Below are 17,617 nucleotides of genomic sequence, written 5' to 3'. Positions count from 1 at the left end.
CAGAGGCAACTGTTGAACGAGTCTGCAGAGCTCCCGCTGACGGAGCTGAGAAGTAAGACGGGGCTGCTGGGGAAAAGAGAAGGATGATTGCTGAGCACAAAGACCTCCTGCTGGAGGAAGGGGGTGCCCTGAGCCCCTCCCCAAACAGAATCCAGGCCCCAGGCTCCCTGGATCCTTGGTTTATCAGCTCCCATTTCCAATGTGGCTCAACCTCTGAACCCCAAAGGAGATGCTTCCTAATCTGCAGCTTTGAATGAATGCCCAGCTCCCCTGGGAAAGAGCTCAACACAGAAGGGGGTGGGAACAAAAAGGGGCCAAGTCTCTTAAACAGCCCAAAGTGTCTCAAAATGAATAGCAAGTGCCCGGATGGTGCGTCTCTCACTTTGGCCAGCAGTCGTGGCTCTGAGGAAGTCTAACAAGGCCATTACTGCCTGAAGACAAGCATCTCACATGGCTCAGATCACCCCCTGCTCCTGGCGACAGCAGGCGCCGTTTCTGGGTGGCTTTAAATAAAACAAGAGGGCCTGGTGCCAGGGGAAGTGAGAACTGCAGCCTCTGGCAACTGTCAGCCTCTCCCCACAGAGATCCGGGATGAATGGCAGTAGCAGGTGCGGCCCGAGGACCTGGCGACCCAGCGCGGAGAGGCCTGACATTTTGTCAGGGATCCCTACACAGGGCTAGCCGGGAGGCTCGAGGCTGTGGTGAATCCCAGGGACAAAGAAGAGAGCGCCCCTCTGGGAGTGGGAGGGTGAACAACCAACAAGCTAAGCAGTGTCCCAAATTGGGTTGAGAACTAGAATATTATTTCTGCAGTAGGATCTTTTGTTTCTGCCTGCCCAGCACCTGTCTGTCTCCACTTCTGGCCACAGAAATAAGTTATTTATTTGGAGAACTGTATTAATCACATCTTTTTATTATGCAGATCTGATATTGTGATGTTTGAAGAGACTCTAACCTTCCCAGGAAATCAGTCCTGAATATTCGTTGGAAGGACTGATGCTGAAGCTGAAACTCCAATACTTTGGCCACCTGATGCAAAGAACTGACTCATTGGAAAAGACTCTGATGCTGGGAAAGACTGAAGGCGGGAGAAGGGGGTGACAGAGGATGAAATGGTTGGATGGCATCACCGACTCAATGGACGTGAGTTTAAGCAATCTCCGGGAGATGGTGAAGGACAAGGAAGCCTGGTGTGCTGCAGTCCATGGGGTCGTGAAGAGTCTGACACGACTGAGCGACTGAGCAACAACCTTCCCAGGTGGTACTAGTGGTAAAGAATCCGCCTGCCAATGCAGGAGACGGAAGAGACTCAGGTTCTATCCCTGGGTAGGGAAGATGCCCCAGAGGAGGAAATGGCAACCCACTCTAGTAGTCTTGCCTGGAGAATCCCTTGGACAAAGGAACCTGCCGGGCTATGGTCCATGGGGTGGCAAAGAGTTGGACCCACTTGAAGTGACTTAGCACACACATCCTTCTCAGGGTTAGTCAGTTCCTAAAGATGATGGTAAATTTCTTGCCTGGAGCTCGCTTTTTATATTCAAACCAACCAATTCGGAGCCACACCCCCATCACCTCCTCTATTGGTTTGGTACTCACACTCCAGGCCACTATCCAGTGGCCCTAATCACTCCAGACCCAGGGACCAAGCAACGAGGGGAGCCCCTCTGCTCCAGAGCCCACTGAAATTGTTCAAACCAGCCAGTCCCAGGGCTACTTACCCTGTTTCCTTGTCCCGGCTCATGGAAACCACAAGGAAGCCTGCTGTCTCCCTCACGCTGACCAACCCTAGCGCTTCTGTTGTAGGTCCCCCATGGTACACGCCTACCTCGTAGAATCTGTGGGTATAAAACCATCTTTTATTTTTTAAAGATAGTTATTTATTTTGCTGGGCTGAGTCTTAGTTGCAGCATGCAGGATCTTTAATTGAGGCACGTGGGATCTAGTTCCCTGACCAGGGATCGAACCCCAGGCCCCCTGCACTGGGGAGCTCATAGTCATAGCCACCGAATCACCAGCGAAGTCTCTCAAACCATCTTTGCAATGGCAGCCACCTCCTGAGCTGATAGCCTCACCCTTTCTGAGTATATATACAAAACCTGCATTTTTAAACAATAATGACCTCTCTCCGTGCAAGTCCATGGGACTGGAGGCAGCTTACCCCACCTCTAGCCCCGTTTCAGGGGTGGGTATGTGACCCAGATCTGTCCAATCAGAGTATCCTATCCCTGCTTGCCTTTGTTAAATGTCCAATGAGTGTCCGTCTTGATATTTTAGCTAGACCAATCGGGAAAGAGTGGCTGAGAGGATCTCCTCTCTGCTTTGCTCCTCTGGCTCAGTTCTCAAGCAGGCTCTTCCCAGTGGGAAACCCAAGGACCCACTGGACTGAACAGCAACATTTATCAGCATCGTAGTTTTTTCTCCTGCTACGTTGAGCTTCACAGGGGCAGGAGTCGACCAGAAAGCCGGATTCAGTGACGGCTGTGATTTTGCCAATAAAATACGTAACGGCAGCAGGGGCAAGGGTGCGGAGTATGTTGGAAAGTGATAACAGCAATGGACAACAGAATCTAAAATGGTTTGGAGGGGAATTAAAATACGGGGAGGGAGGAGCCAGGGAGCGGAAAGAAAAGGTTGCAGGGTCGGGGATTTATAAGGCCTGGCAGGCCAAGGCATTGTTGGAATTGAGGCACTAGAGGAAATGAGTTGAAAGGTGAGGAACAGAGTGGAGCCAGGCTTTGGGGCCCTGATGTTTATGTAATTTAGGGACTCTCTTGAGTGTTATATGAGAGATATCCACCCCCCTGCAATATGCTACATTATAGTCAAAAAGGATTTTTGTGGTTGTAAATAATATACCGAATCATTTGAGATCATCAAAAGGAAGATTATCTTTGGTGAGCCTGACCTAATCAGGTGAGCCCTTTCAAGGGTATCTAGATGTCTGAAACAAAAACCAGACGAATGTGTTCTTCCTGGCCTGGAGAAAAGCAAGTGGCCAGGTCCTGAACTGCTTCTGGGGGTGCATGGCAAGGAACCACGGGGCAGCTTCAAGGAGCAGCCTGGAAGATTCTGCTGACAGCAGGGGGAGGACAGGGACCTGGGTCTAGAGCAGAATGCAAGCTGCGGGAGGTGAGCTCACACCCTGACCGCTTGGATTTGACAACGCATAAGGGCGCTGGAATCAAGACTGCCGGGAGAAATATCAATAACCTCAGATATGCAGATGACACCACCCTTATGGCAGAAAGTGAAGAGGAACTCAAAAGCCTCTTGATGAAAGTGAAAGTGGAGAGTGAAAAAGTGGGCTTAAAGCTCAACATTCAGAAAACGAAGATCATGGCATCCGGTCCCATCACTTCATGGGAAATAGATGGGGAAACAGTGGAAACAGTGTCAGACTTTATTTTTGGGGGCTCCAAAATTACTACAGATGGTGACTGCAGCCATGAAATTAAAAGACGCTTACTCCTTGGAAGGAAAGTTATGACCAACCTAGACAGCATATTCAAAAGCAGAGACGTTACTTTGCCAACAAAGGTCCGTCTAGTCAAGGCTATGGTTTTTCCTGTGGTCATGTATGGATGTGAGAGTTGGACTGTGAAGAAGGCTGAGCACCGAAGAATTGGTGCTTTTGAACTGTGGTGTTGGAGAAGACTCTTGAGAGTCCCTTGGACTGCAAGGAGATCCAACCAGTCCATTCTGAAGGAGATCAGCCCTGGGATTTCTTTGGAAGGACTGATGCTAAAGCTGAAACTCCAGTACTTTGGCCACCTCATGCGAAGAGTTGACTCATTAGAAAAGACTCTGATGCTGGGAGGGATTGGGGGCAGGAGGAGAAGGGGACGACAGAGGATGAGATGGCTGGATGGCATCACTGACTCGATGGACATGAGTCTGAGTGAACTCCAGGAGTTTGTGATGGACAGGGAGGCCTGGCGTGCTGCGATTCATGGGGTCGAAAAGAGTCGGACATGACTGAGCAACTGAACTGAACTGAAGGGCTGGGGGATTTGACCTCAGCCTTCCTTTCAACTTCAATCTATTTGCACCTTCAGCTTCAGGGAATCTTTGGGTGTTAATTTGTCCAGAGACTGTTGTAAAGACTTTCTATTCGAATGCAAGACAATGTACCGTTGGCTTGTATTATGGGAATATATATATGTGCAATCTATATGCACCTCTGATAAGCTATATTAGATAACAATGCTATTGTGGTTTAGGTGCTAAGTCGTGTCCAACTCTTTTGCAACCCCGTGGACTGTAGCCAGCCAGGCTCCTCTGTCCATGGGATTTCCCAGGCAAGAATGCTAGAGTGGGTTGCCATTTCCTTCTCTGGGGGATCTTCCTAACCCAGGGATTGAACCCAGCATCTTGCGTCTTCGGCATCGGCAGGCAGATTCTTTACTACTGAGCCATCTGGGAAGCCCATTGGATTATTAAGTCGGACACAATTTGAGATGGGAAAATAACAGAGCTCATTTTGAGTGGAGAGTACTGGGTAGGCCTGTGTTGACTCAAAGAAGGAGTTTTTCCCAGCCCCCTGCTGAGTCATTGTTCCAGGAGGACCCACAGGAGCACTGGCTGATTCTGGGGTTCAGGAAGGCAGGCCCAGGACTGGGCTGAGAGACTGCAGTCCCGCCATGGGGACAGCCCGCCCCTGGTTGCCCACAGGCCTCCCTGTATGCTTTACAGTCAGAAGAACCAACGGTGGGAGGACGTGGGAGCACGATGCCTGTCCCCACTCCTCCCTCTCCCTGTGTCCGTGGGTCTCAACCCTGGCTGCAGGTGGGAATCACCTGGGCTCACAGGCTTTCCAGGTCCCACAGATAAAAACCCAAGACGTCTCAGTTCACTCTGTATTTCAGATCAGCCCCTTAAGGTGCTCAGTAGCTCAGCCCTATCCAACTTTTTGCGGCTCCATGGACTATAGCCTGCCAAGCTGCTCTGTCCATGGAATTCTCCAGGCAAGAATAGTGGAGTGGGGCTTCCCTGGTGGCTCGGGGGGTAAAGAATCCGCCTGCTTTTGTAGGAGATACTGGCTCGTTCCCTGGTCCGGGAAGATCCCCCATGCCACCGAGCATCTAAGCCCGGGCACCACAACCGCTGAGCCTGTGCCGTAGAGCCGGGAGCCGCAACTACTGCGCGTGCGCGCGCTGCAACCGCAGAAGCGCGCACGCCCTCGAGCCCGTGCCAAAGAGAAGGCGCCGCAATGAGACGCTCCTGCTTCACAACTGGAGCGCAGCGGCCGCTCTCCACAACCAGAGAAAAGCCTGTGCAGCAACAGAGACCAAGCACAGCCAGAAAATTAATTAATTAAAAAAAAAAAAGAATACCAGAGTGAGTTGCCATTTCCTTCTCCCAGGGACCTTTCCAACTCAGGGATCGAACCTGAGTCTCTTGCATCCCCTACCTTGGCAGGCGGGTTCTTTACCTCTAGTGCCACCTGGGAAGCCCCTCAAATAACAAATACATTTGTAATGTATCAATAAGTGTATCCATGCAATCTTTGAGACGTTACTTGAACTGAAAAGTTATATTTGTCGTTTAGCTGAAATACAAAGTTAATTAGGCCTCCTGTAGTTTATCAGATGACGCTGGGAGGTGGAGTTTTAAAAAAATACTGAGACCTGACCTCATCAACCCCGTCATCCCTGGCTGCCTCTACAGGGAGGATGAATGATTTCTACAGCTGATAAACTGGGGGAAGGGAAGTGGGTGGGCATATGTGCCTTGTCCCCTCCTGGCCCTTTTCTGAGACTGGTGGGCGTGTGAGGGGTACTCTGAGCGGTAGGGCACCTCTGTCCCTTGCGCAGAGCCTACCCACCAGCGCCCTGAGTGCATGGCGGGGGTCCGAGGGGGGTCGGGTGGAGGGGGGGCGGAGGACGGTGTATTAGCAAGGTTGGCTGAACCTAAGCACAGTCCCCAAGTAGCTCTTCTCGTTATTAAGGTAGAATCTCTTTCTCACTTGGTTGTGAACCTCCCTAGGGAGGGAAAGGATGTTAAGAATTGACACCCCCCCCCCAAAACTCCGACATCTTCCCCCTCCTCTCCTCCTTCAGGGCTTGGCTAATTCATACGCAGTCATCACCTATTAGCTAAAAAGAAGCCTTGCTCCAAGAAGCCTTCCCCAGACCACAGCAGATCCTCTGGCTGTGTGTTTTCATAAACCCCTCTGGATTTTCTTTCTCTCGGAAGTGAAGTGAAAGTCGCTCAATCCTGTCTGACTCTTTGCGACCCTGTACGCTATACAGTCCATGGAATTCTCCAGGCCAGAATACTGGAGTGGGTAGCCTTTCCCTTCTCCAAGGGATCTTCCCAACCCACGGACCAAACCCAGGTCTCCCGCATTGCAGGTGGATTCTTTACCAGCTGAACCGCAGGGGAAGCCCAAGAATACTGGAGTGGGTAGCCTATCCCTTCTCCAGGGGATCTTCCTGACCCTGGAATTGAATTGCTGTCTCCTGCATTGCAGCCTGCCCTTCTCTCTGGCCCATATCAAAATTGTCATTGACTGAAGCCGGATTTCTTGACCTCGACACAACTGAAATTTAGGGTCACAGAAATCGTTGTTGTATCTCTCCTGTGGATCTTAGACTGCTTAACAGCATCCTTGCCCTTCACTCACTAGAAGCTGGACCTACTCCCCTGCCCATCTCCAGGGGGACAACTAAATGTCTCCAGACATTGCCAAATATCCCATGCATGCTTTAATGTTCTGCTATTTCCATTATAATATCCTTAATAGTATCTAAACAAGGGACCCTGCAAATTGTGTGGCTGGATTCTGTTTGTGTACCTCATTTTAAGTTTTTTCTTTTTTTTTTAATGTGGACTATTTTTAAAGTCTTTATTGAATTTGTTACAATATTGCTTCTGTTTCCCGCTTTGGTTTTTTGAACACAAGGCATATGGGATCCTAGCTCCCCAACCATGGATCAAACTTGCCCTCCTTGTGTTGGACGCTTTAACCACTGGACTGCCAGGGAAGTCCTTACCATTTTTTTTTTTTTTTAATGCTTCTCTCTCTTAACACTGAGCAACTAACACTTTGCCAACACTGGCCTTGGGAGCAAAGAATGCGTCTACCTCATTTACTGCGGCACCCTCTGCGCCAGCACAGAGAAGTGCTTGAAAAATATGTGCAAATAAGGATCAAGCAAGAAGCTGAATCCAGGCCCTGGGGCTGCCATTCCCACCCCACACCCAACCCCCACCCCCCACTGCTCCCCCCGCTGAGGAACAGAAGGAAATATAACCTCAGCCGACCTGCCTAAGTCGCTCTATTCAATAGCCTTCCTTCCCCAGGCTGCCGGAACATTCTTCCAAACTCCTCAAGCGTGTCAAGCGGCAAATGTACCCTGTGTGGTCTGTGGGCCTTTCTCGAAGGCTCCATATGCCATGTCAGCTGGACAGAGCGGTAATCCCCAGATGTAAGCAGATAAGGGCCAGGGGAGAGCCTTCACACTGCATTTCCGAGCTCCACCCACTCAGGGCAGACCTTCGTTTTGGATTAATTCTGGCCAATTTAGCTTGCCCTCCCTTCCACAAAACGGGAGTCCAGTCGACCTGCTGGGAAATCTTAAAGCCAGCTGAGCTGAGGACAGCAGGCCCTGGGAGGCCAATATAACCCGCTCTAGAACAAAGCAAGTCTACTTAGAATGGAGACCCAGATTTCAGGACACAGCAGTGAAGGGGAGATTTCTCAGAGTTATCTTGAAAAACGATAATTTGCAGCAGCTTTCTTCATAATAGCCAAAAACTGGAAATCACTCTGATCGATGATTAAATAAAATGCCATGCAATCCACACCAGGACATTACTCAGCAACAGAAAGGAACAAACTCCTGAAACACTCGGCAACAATTTGGATAGACCTTGTATCAGATTCCTAGGATGGCTGTAACAAAGTACCATGAATTGACTGGCTTAAAAAAAAAAAAAGAAATTTAGAGGACTTCCCTGGTGGTCCAGTGTTTTAAGACTGTGCTCCCAATGCAGGGTCCCGGATTGGATCCTTCATCAGAGAACCAGATGCCCCATGCTGCAAGTAAAGATCTCACGTGACTCAACGAAGATCAAAGATCCCCCAGGCAACAACTAGGACCTGGCGCAGCCAAATAAAAGAATAAATATTTTTAAAAATTCAACCAAGGGAAAACAGTTCCCATGAAATCCTTGCTTCCAGATCAGGAAACTCAAGTGTGAAACTGTATCCTAAATATGCACACAGAGAATCTTAAATGAAGCAGTTTATGCAACCCATCCATTGGGAATAAAGAATGTGTCAGAAATATCTGTGCTTTGCTAAGGGTCTAGGTGTTCCAAGTGCCCTGACTCCAACCAGGCAGTCTGAAAAGAAGACCAAAGTCTGTGCGGAAATGAGTCTAACCCTGTCCGGAGACCAACAGAGAACCAACAGGAGACAAGCTTCACAGCGGCCATCCATCACACTCACCGCGTCCCACTACGGCTCCAAGTTTGGTGATGATGAAGACACAATACTTGGGAAGAGCTGAAAAATTCATCCAGTCTACAAGAGAAACTTTTCTAAAAGGCTACACAGGGACAAGACAGCCTGATCTTGTTAGTGACAGGATTCCACTTTGAGAACCCGGCTCCCTGCCAACTATGTTATTTCGGGGTAATCTATTCACTTCAATGGGTATGAGTTTGAGCAAACTCCGGGAGATAGTGAAGGACAGGGAAGCCTGATGCGCTGCAGTCCATGGGGTCAAAAGAGTCGGACCCGACTAAGCGACTCAACAACAATGACAGTCTATCGTTGGTAAAAATATACAAGCGAGTCTATGAACAAAGGAGAGTTACCTTGATCTCTGAGTTGTTGAAGGATTAAAGGAAGCAACGTAAGTGGGGAAGTGCTCTGTAAGTCAATTACACGTATATAGTTGAGACATGAACTCCTGGAAGGCAAGCCCCACATTCTCATTATCTTGTATCCCTAGAGCCTGGCCAGTGCCTGGTACACAGTAGACTTTCAATAAGTGTCTGTAGAAGGAATAAATTCAAAACTCTTTTGCTAAGGAATACAGATTTTTTTTCCCTCCTAGGGAGTCTTTCTTCTTCTTTTTTTTTCTTTTTATGGCCACGAGGCATATGGGATCTTAGTTCTGCAATCAGAGATCAAACCCATGCCTCTTGCACTAGAAGTGCAGAGTCTTAACTATTGGATCACCAGGGAAGTCCCCCTAAATGGTCTTTTCTTAACTGTATATATCAATAAGAACACACAGATCAAAAAAAAAAAAAAAAGAATACACAGCTCATGGAAAAAAGTAAGCAAAGAATAAACAGAATTTTTTGTTTGAGAAGACTTTTGAACACATGAAAAACTGCTCAAACTTACTTACAATAAAAAATCTAAAATAACACAATAAGATTTTTAAAAGCTATTAGATTGACTAAGATCTAAACGTTCAAAAAGACTAGGCAAGGATGTTGGGAAACAGCCTTTCTTAAGCATACTGGTATGTATTAATATAGCCGTTGGAAAGGGAATTTGGTGCTGCCTACCCAGCAGGAAATGGCAACCACTCCAGTATTCTTGCCTAGAGAATTCCATGGACGGAGGAGCCTGGTGGGCTGCTGTCCATGGGGTCCCACAGAGTCAGACATGACTGAAGCGACTTAGCATGCATGCATGCATTGGAGAAGGAAATGGCAACCCACACCAGAATTCTTGCCTGGAGAATCCCAGGGATGGAGGAGCCTGGTGGGCTGGCATCTATGGGGTCGCACAGAGTCGGACGTGACTGAATCGACTTAGCAGCAGCAGCAGCAGCAGCAGCACCCAGCACTAGGACTGGACATACTCTTCGCCACAATTCTATTTTGAGGGTGGAGCACTGGTTTGATTCCTGGCTGGGGGACTAAGTTCCCACATGCCATGTGGTCTGGCCAAAAAATTTGAAAATAAAAATAAAACACTGAAGCTGATCCTTGTGAAGTGAGAGGGACTGGAACAGTGGACAATATACACTACTTTTTAAAAAATGAAGTAAATGAATGGTGTAAATATCATTTGTCTTAAAAAGGTATATCTGCAAAAAGCACTTCTATGAGGCTTGTAACACAGCCTGTCCTTAGGCGGGGAACCGAAAGTATGGGAAATAGCAGCGGGAAGGAAGGGTTGCACTTTCTTTACACACTATTTTCTGTTTTGTTTTAAAGAACTTTAAAGCGCAACGTTAGTAAACCGAGTTCCTGTGTACCATTCACCCAGTCTCTCCTAAAGTTAATATCGTGGGTGTCCCTGGTGCATGTGTCAAAACCAAGAAATTAACTATTGATTTTATTCCAATTGCCCCAGTTTTTCCACTGATACCCTTTTTCTGCTCCAGGATTCAATCCAGGATCCTATACTACATTTAGTATGTATCCCTTTAAGCTGCTCAAATTTTACCATGAGCATGAATTACTTTGTAAAAACCAAGCATTTTTTAAAATGAAATGTATGATCATAACAGTCATGGGATATTGATGCTTTGACGACATAGTGCTTCTTTAAATTAGAGGCAAATGTTTTTGAGGATAATAAAACCTCTTTTTTAGGTAATCATTGTGAATCATTTCTCTCAACAATGTTTTTAAACAAAAACTCTTTTTCTTGCTATTATTAGAGGTTCATTCATGGGTCTCATTCAGTCCCAAACATTACAGGCGCAAAGTTTCCAAGTATCAAGTGCAAACTCTCATTTCCATCACTACGCTCTTCCACCTTCTCTCTGATTTTCTATTTGTCATTGCTCAGTCGCTCAGTCATGTGACCCCATGGATTGCCGCATGCCAGGCTTCCCTGTCCTTCACTATCTCCTGGAGTTTGCTCAAACTCATGTCCACTGAGTCAATGATGCCATCCAATCATCTCATCCTCTGTCATCCCCTTTATGCAGGTATATTTTTCTAAAAAATTACATTCAATCACCAATTCACCAAAATAGCAGGAAAAATAAAAGATATTGACTACTAGCGCATGCAGCTCCCCAATTCCAATTTTTCAGCCTTTGGAATAATTACTTTATAATTTTACATATTAATATACATGACATTAAAATGAATGAAAACTGTACTTCCCTTCAAAACTTTAACCATCTAAGATGATTAGCTTCTAAATACGAAAACAATGAAAAACGTAAAAAACAGGTGTTAACAAATTGTTAACACTGCTTTAGGCTTCTCCCATCACTCAGTAAGTAACCTCCATGACCACCAAATTAAATAAGATAAATCATGTGTTTCTGGGCTTTTTGTTTGTCGGTTCATTTGGTTTTTCCTATTTAAGCCTAAAGGCTCTCTCCAGCCTCCTATGGGTATATTTCAATGGCAAAAGAGTTTTGGAATATTAAAATTTATTTTCAACAATCTAAATTAGGAGATTTCAAGAAAACTCCAAATGTTCAGATTTTCTTTAAAAACAAATTTAAAAAAAATTAATTTATTTATTTTGATTGGAGGCTAATTACAATATTGCAGTGGTTTTTGCCATACATTGACATAAATCAGCCTTGGGTGTACATGTGTTCCCCATCCTGAACTCCCCTCCCACCTCCGTCCCCCTCCCCGCATATTTTTTCTTTTTAACTTTTGGTCGCACTGGGTCTTTGCTGTTGCTAGGCTTTTCTCTGGTTGCCGAGAGCAGGGGCTACTCTTCCTCGCCGGGCTGGGGTCTCTCCTCGCGGTGGCGTCTCTTCGTGCTGAGCTCAGGCTCCAGGCTCAGCTCGGGCTCACTAGCTGCGGCACAGGGGCTGTAGGCTGTGGCTCACGGGCCCTAGAGCTCCTGTAGTTGTGGGGGCTGCTGTGGCTGGCGGGCTTAGCTGTTCCACGGCATGTGCCATCTTCCTGGATCAGGGATCGAACCCGTGTCCCCTGCATTGGCAGGCAGATTCTTATCCACTGGGCCACAAGGGAAATCCTCAGATTTTGTTAAAACACTGGAGATTCATCACACTGTACCCACATTCCTGCCTGGCACGGTGAGCTAGCTGTGTGGTGGCTTTCAAGTGGCTGTTTCTACTTCACCAGGGAACCTGGCTGACCACCTTTGCTCATTTCTTTATTTGCCTAGCCCCTGGCATTATTGAGTTGGCAAATCCCTCTGAGCTCTGTGCTAAATAGATGTCTTATTCATTATGTCATAAAGAGAAAGGTGATCTAAAAGTCAAGTTTTAGTATATCAATGCATATATATATGGAATTTAGGAAGATGATAACAATGAGCCTATATTCAAGACAGCAAAAGAGACACAGATGTAAAGAACAGACTTTTGGACTCCGTGGGAGAAGGTGAGGGTGGGGTGATTTGAGAGAATAACACTGAAACATGTATATTACCATATGTGAAATAGATGATCACTGCAAGTCCAATGCATGAAGCAGGGCATCCAAAGCCAATGCTCTGGGACAACCGAGAGGGATGGCGTGGGGCGGGAAGTGGGAGGGGGTTCAGGATGCGGCACACACGTGCACCCGTGGGTGATTCATGTCGATGTATGGCAAAAGCCACCACAACATTGTTAAGTAATTAGCCTCCAGTTAAAATAAATAAATTTTTTTAAAGTCCTGTTTTCTTTCACAGGTCTCGAGACTGCCAAAAGGACATTTATAGGCTGATAGTCCCTGCTGCGGAGAAGGCAATGGCACCCCACTCCAGTACTCTTGCCTGGAAAATCCCATGGATGGAGGAGCCTGGTGGGCTGCAGTCCATGGGGTCGAGAAGAGTCAGATATGACTGAGCGACTTCACTTTCACTTTTCACTTTCATGCATTGGAGAAGGAAATGGCAACCCACTCCAGGGTTCTTGCCTGGAGAATCCCAGGGACGGGGGAGCCTGGTGGGCTGCCGTCTATGGGGTCGCACAGAGTCGGACGTGACTGATGCAACTTAGCAGCAGTAGCAGCAGCAGTCCCCGCTGTCCACAGCTGCCTCTTCTGTTATCTTAAGACCTAAGACCAATACTTGGTTCTTGGTAACCCATGATTGGTGGTGTGTGTTCCTAAAAAATGATACATTTGATGGAAAGATGGCTCCATTGGGGTGGCAGCACTGGAGAGAGAAAACTGTATTTGACGGAATGAATTGTTTAGAAGTGCAGGTTCTTCCAAAGCCGCAGGGGAGGCTGGGAAAGGAGCCTGACATTTTCAGCACTGCCAGCAAGAAAGATGGTGGGAGTTGGGAGGCTTTGGGGTGGACAACTAAGTTTGCCCCAGGTGACTGAGTCGAGGTTGTGGAAGCACTGCTTCCCTTGGCTCCGACTAAATGAGCAAGGCTTGCTTGGGAGATTTCTTCTACTTGAGAGTCAGCTGTTTCAACTCACCTGAACTTTGGTCTGTTAAATTCCGACTGGTTTGGGGGCTCCCTAACCAGGAAGCACTGAGTAAGGAAAATACTGCTAATTAAAAATAATGCCCCAAACATCTTCCATCAATGTCACCCTACTCTGGCACCTTCTCAACCAAAGTGCCACCAAGAAGGGAAATTTTAAGATATAAACCTTTTCTTTATCTTCAGCAAGCTATCCAACAATTGGCATTAAATGTCAGGAACAAAACACCTGAATAAGTCAAATTTTTTTTTCAATTGTGAATAACTGGACTAAAATTAGAAACAAGAATCAGTGTCAGTATGTAGGACCTCATAGTTGGTGGTGGCGGTGGTGTTCAGTCACTAAATTGTGCCTGACTCCTTGCGACCCCATGGACTGCAGCACACCAGGCTCCCCTGTCCTTCACTATCTCCCAGAATTTGCTCAAATTCATGTCCATTAGTCAGTGATGTTATCTAACCATCTCATCTTCTGCCGCCCCATTCTTTTGTCTTCAATCTTTTCCAGGATCGGGGTCTTTTCCAATGAGTCAGTTTCATAGTAAATTATAGTAAACTGTATACATATTACTTATCACCCAAATTCTGGGATGATTTAATTAGCTTTCTCCCACATCCTGAGTGCTCTGGAAACCAGACTTCATCAAAGGTATAATTAACCCTCTTTACCATTTTTATTTGCAAATTGCTTTCCCACTCCTGCACCATACTTGTTTCCCTAATATTCCCAACTGACTCCAGAATTATCTGAACCTAAAGGCAGATGCATGATTTCAAGTGATGAGATGTTACTCTTACCTGGACAGGGTTACCTCAGGGTATATATGGGACCCTGGGAAAACACAACCTGTGAAAGAAATCTTCTCCTGAGCAAACTGAGCCACTTACCTGACCCCAGGCTCTGAGGGAACCCTCTGCTGCTGTGGGAGGGAGCAGCTAATTAAACACAAACAAGCTTAAAAAACAAAACAACTCCTCTTCTGTGGGAACGCTCTCAGGGGACTTACTGCCCTGTGTTGGCCCCTCTCCTTGGAAACCATTGCATTTACCGGCTGTGACTTCTACATTGAGACTGTATTTCTCTCTCCCTGACCCAAGTGGCTCCTTCATACCAAAGGATGCGATGCAACAGCGGACACCGCGTAGATGACACATCAATATCAGACGGTTCCCAGGGATTTCGCTCTGCGGCTCCTTCCCCAGAGAGAGGTCTGCAGACCAAGTGCAGCAGAGCACAATCCTGCTGCATCTGAAACACAAGCTCTTTCCCTTCCCTGATGAACAGGGCATAGACTGCGTTTCAAAAGTGAACACACACACAGTCACACAGCCGAGCACAGCATACTGCTTAGGGCCCAGGCTCCCTGCTCAGACCATCTGGTTTCAAATCCCAAGTCACCAGTAAGTGCTCAGCAAATGTTAGTTGTCATTTTACTTTGAATAAAAATCTCCTGTTATGGTCCATAACCTGCAGATGTTCCCTATCTCCCTAAACTTCTCCCCAGCTGTTCACAACCCAACTCGCTTCTTCAGTGTCTCCAACATTACAAGTGTATTTGTCTCAGGGTCTTCTCACTTGTTTGTCTTCTCGTATGAGCTATTTTACCGGGTCTAATCGGCTTCTTCTCACCCCTCAGCTTTTGGGTTTCATATCAACCCCTCTCTGAATCTATTCAAAATAGCTCCTTCTTCCCCAACCTAAAACATCACCATTTCATTTATTTTATGACACTTATCACTGACCTGGACAGGGTTACCTCATGTTACTTGTTGACTAGTGTCTCCCTGCCCCCATTTAAATATAAGCTCCATAGCAATAGGAAATCTCTTGGTCTTTGTTTTTTAGATCGAACCTAGGCCCTGGCAGTAAAAGCTCTGAGTCCTAACCACTGGACCACCAGGCAATTCCCTCTTGTTCATCCTTACCCCAGAGCTCAGAATAGTACTGGTACACTTGATGTTAAATGAAAAGGGGAAAAGTTATGTAGTTCAAATCCCATCTGACTGTAAAAACCTAGCTACAAGAGAAAAGTGAATTTCAAAGACTAAAAAGATCTGAGTCCTGTAATGGCATGGGTGGACACCTGTCATATTCTCAACAGCCCATTTGCTGAAAAATCTTTCCCTAATTTGAAAAAAAACTTGGGTTAAGAGTTCTGCCTCCCTGCTGTAGACGTCAGAATTCAAAATCCCAGTGTCTCTTGCAACTAGGATAAAGGCATGTGACCCGGCTCTGCTCACCAGACACACCCTCCTAAGACTGACTCAGAACACAGCCAGTGCCAGAGCCAAGTCGCTTCCGTTGTGTCTCTTTGCAACCCTATGGACTGTAGATCGCGTCTGTCCACGGGATTCTCCAGGCAGACTACTGGAACGGATTGCCATGCGCTCCTCCAGGGGCTCTTCCTACCCAGGGATCGAGTCCACGCCTCCTCAGTTCAATTCAGTTCAGTTCAACCCCATGGACTGCAGCACACCAGGCCTCCCTGTCCATCGCCAACTCCGAGTTTACTCAAACTCATGTCCATTGAGTTGGTGATGCCATCCAACCATCTCATCCTCTGTTGTCCTGACGACGAGATGTCATCTTCATCTCTTCCATGTCCCTTAGGTCTCCTGAATTGGCAGGCGGGTTATCACTACCACCACCTGGGAAGAGTGATGTAAGGCAACTTTGTTTTCTGGCCTCTGAGCTGTGGCTGAGAAAAACATCTTACTCTGCTTTATTGACTACGCCAAAGCCGTTGACTGTGTGGATCACAACAAAACTCTGGAAAATTCTTCAAGAGATGGGAATACCAGATCATCTTACCTGCCTCCTGAGAAATCTGTATGCAGGTTCAAAACCAACAGTTAGAACCAGACATGAACAATGGACTGGCTCCAAATTGGGAAAGAGGTACATCAAGATTGTATATTGTCACCCTGCTTATTTAATTTATATGCAGAGGATATCATGAGAAATGCTAGGCTGGATGAAGCACAAGCTGGAATCAAGATTGCCCAGAGAAATATCAATAACCTCAGATACGCAGACACCACCCTCATGGCCAAAAGCGAAGAGGAACTAAGGAGCCTCTTGATGAAAGAGGCTGAAAAAGCTGGCTTAAAACTCAACATTCAAAAAACTAAGATCATGGCATCCAGTACTATCACTTCATGGCAAACAGATAGGGAAATAATGGAAAACAGTGACAGACTTTTATTTTCTTGGGCTCCAAAGTCACTGCAGATGGTGACTACAGCCATTAAATCAAGATGCTTGCTCCTTGGAAGAACAGTTATGACCAGCCTAGATAGCATATTAAAAAGCAGACATTACTTCACTGACAAAGGTCTGTCTAGTCAAAGCTATGGTTTTCCCAGTAGTCATGTATGGATGTCAGAGTTGGATCATAAAGAAAACTGAGCACCGAGGAATTGATGCTTTTGAGCTGTGGTGCTGGAGAAGACTCTTGAGAGTCCTTGGACCACAAGGCCTTTCTTACATTAATAAGCTGTCTTTGGCTGTGCTGGGGGGCCTCATCCTGGTGGTGTCTCCCGGTGTGGAGCGTGCGCTGTAGGGAGCGCGGGCTCTGTGAGTAGATGCCTAAGCTTAGCTGCCCCAAGACACGTGGGATCTTCCCAGACCAGGGATCGAACTTGTGACCCCTGCATTGGCCGGCAGATTTTTAACCACCGGACCACCATAGAAGTCCTGGCCCACAATGCTTTTAAACTTTAAAAGTTGTACTCAGAGATGTAAACATTTTACTTTTATATCTGTGATTTCTGACAATTATAAGCTTGCATACAACAATCAGCTGGAGAAGAGAGGCTCCCTTTGGATATGTGGGTTGACTCTAATATATACTCATATGCCACATGTTCGCTTTTAATTTTGTTGTATATGTTGGAAGTTGGGCAGACTACCTGCCATTTCATGAAAATGCTGTTGCATAAGAAAACCAACATAAAATGCTGGAATAGATTAAAAGATAGAAAAGGTAAATTAAAGGGGAGTGATGGGGAGATGCTCTGTAGGTGTAAAGTCTCAGTCATGAAGGATGGGGGCTTCTGGAATGTGGTTTTGTACCCATGGAGACTGTCAGGAGGGTGAAGTTTATGTGTTTGTTTGCCATGATTTAAAAAAAAAAAAGGAATTCACAATGTTAACAGAAGAGAAAAAACACATAAGAATGTAGAAAAAGCATTTGATGAATTCAATGAAAACTCTTAGCAAACTGTAAATAGAAATTTAATCAGAGAGAGGTTATTTACCTACAGTAAAGCAATAAC

General features: G+C 46.5%; 1 protein-coding gene across 1 annotated transcript in view; it reads left to right on the top strand.

The window, feature by feature from the left end:
- DPM1 (dolichyl-phosphate mannosyltransferase subunit 1, catalytic) overlaps positions 1-17,617 on the top strand; it is a 183,338-nt gene that overhangs the window by 144,757 nt on the left and 20,964 nt on the right. The gene's annotated exons all lie outside the window — the stretch shown is intronic.

Source organism: Bubalus kerabau, chromosome 13 (genome assembly GCF_029407905.1).
Source record: "Bubalus kerabau isolate K-KA32 ecotype Philippines breed swamp buffalo chromosome 13, PCC_UOA_SB_1v2, whole genome shotgun sequence".
NCBI lineage: Eukaryota > Metazoa > Chordata > Mammalia > Artiodactyla > Bovidae > Bubalus > Bubalus kerabau.
Note: the sequence above shows the minus strand (reverse complement) of the source record. Positions and strands in the feature narration are given on the sequence as shown.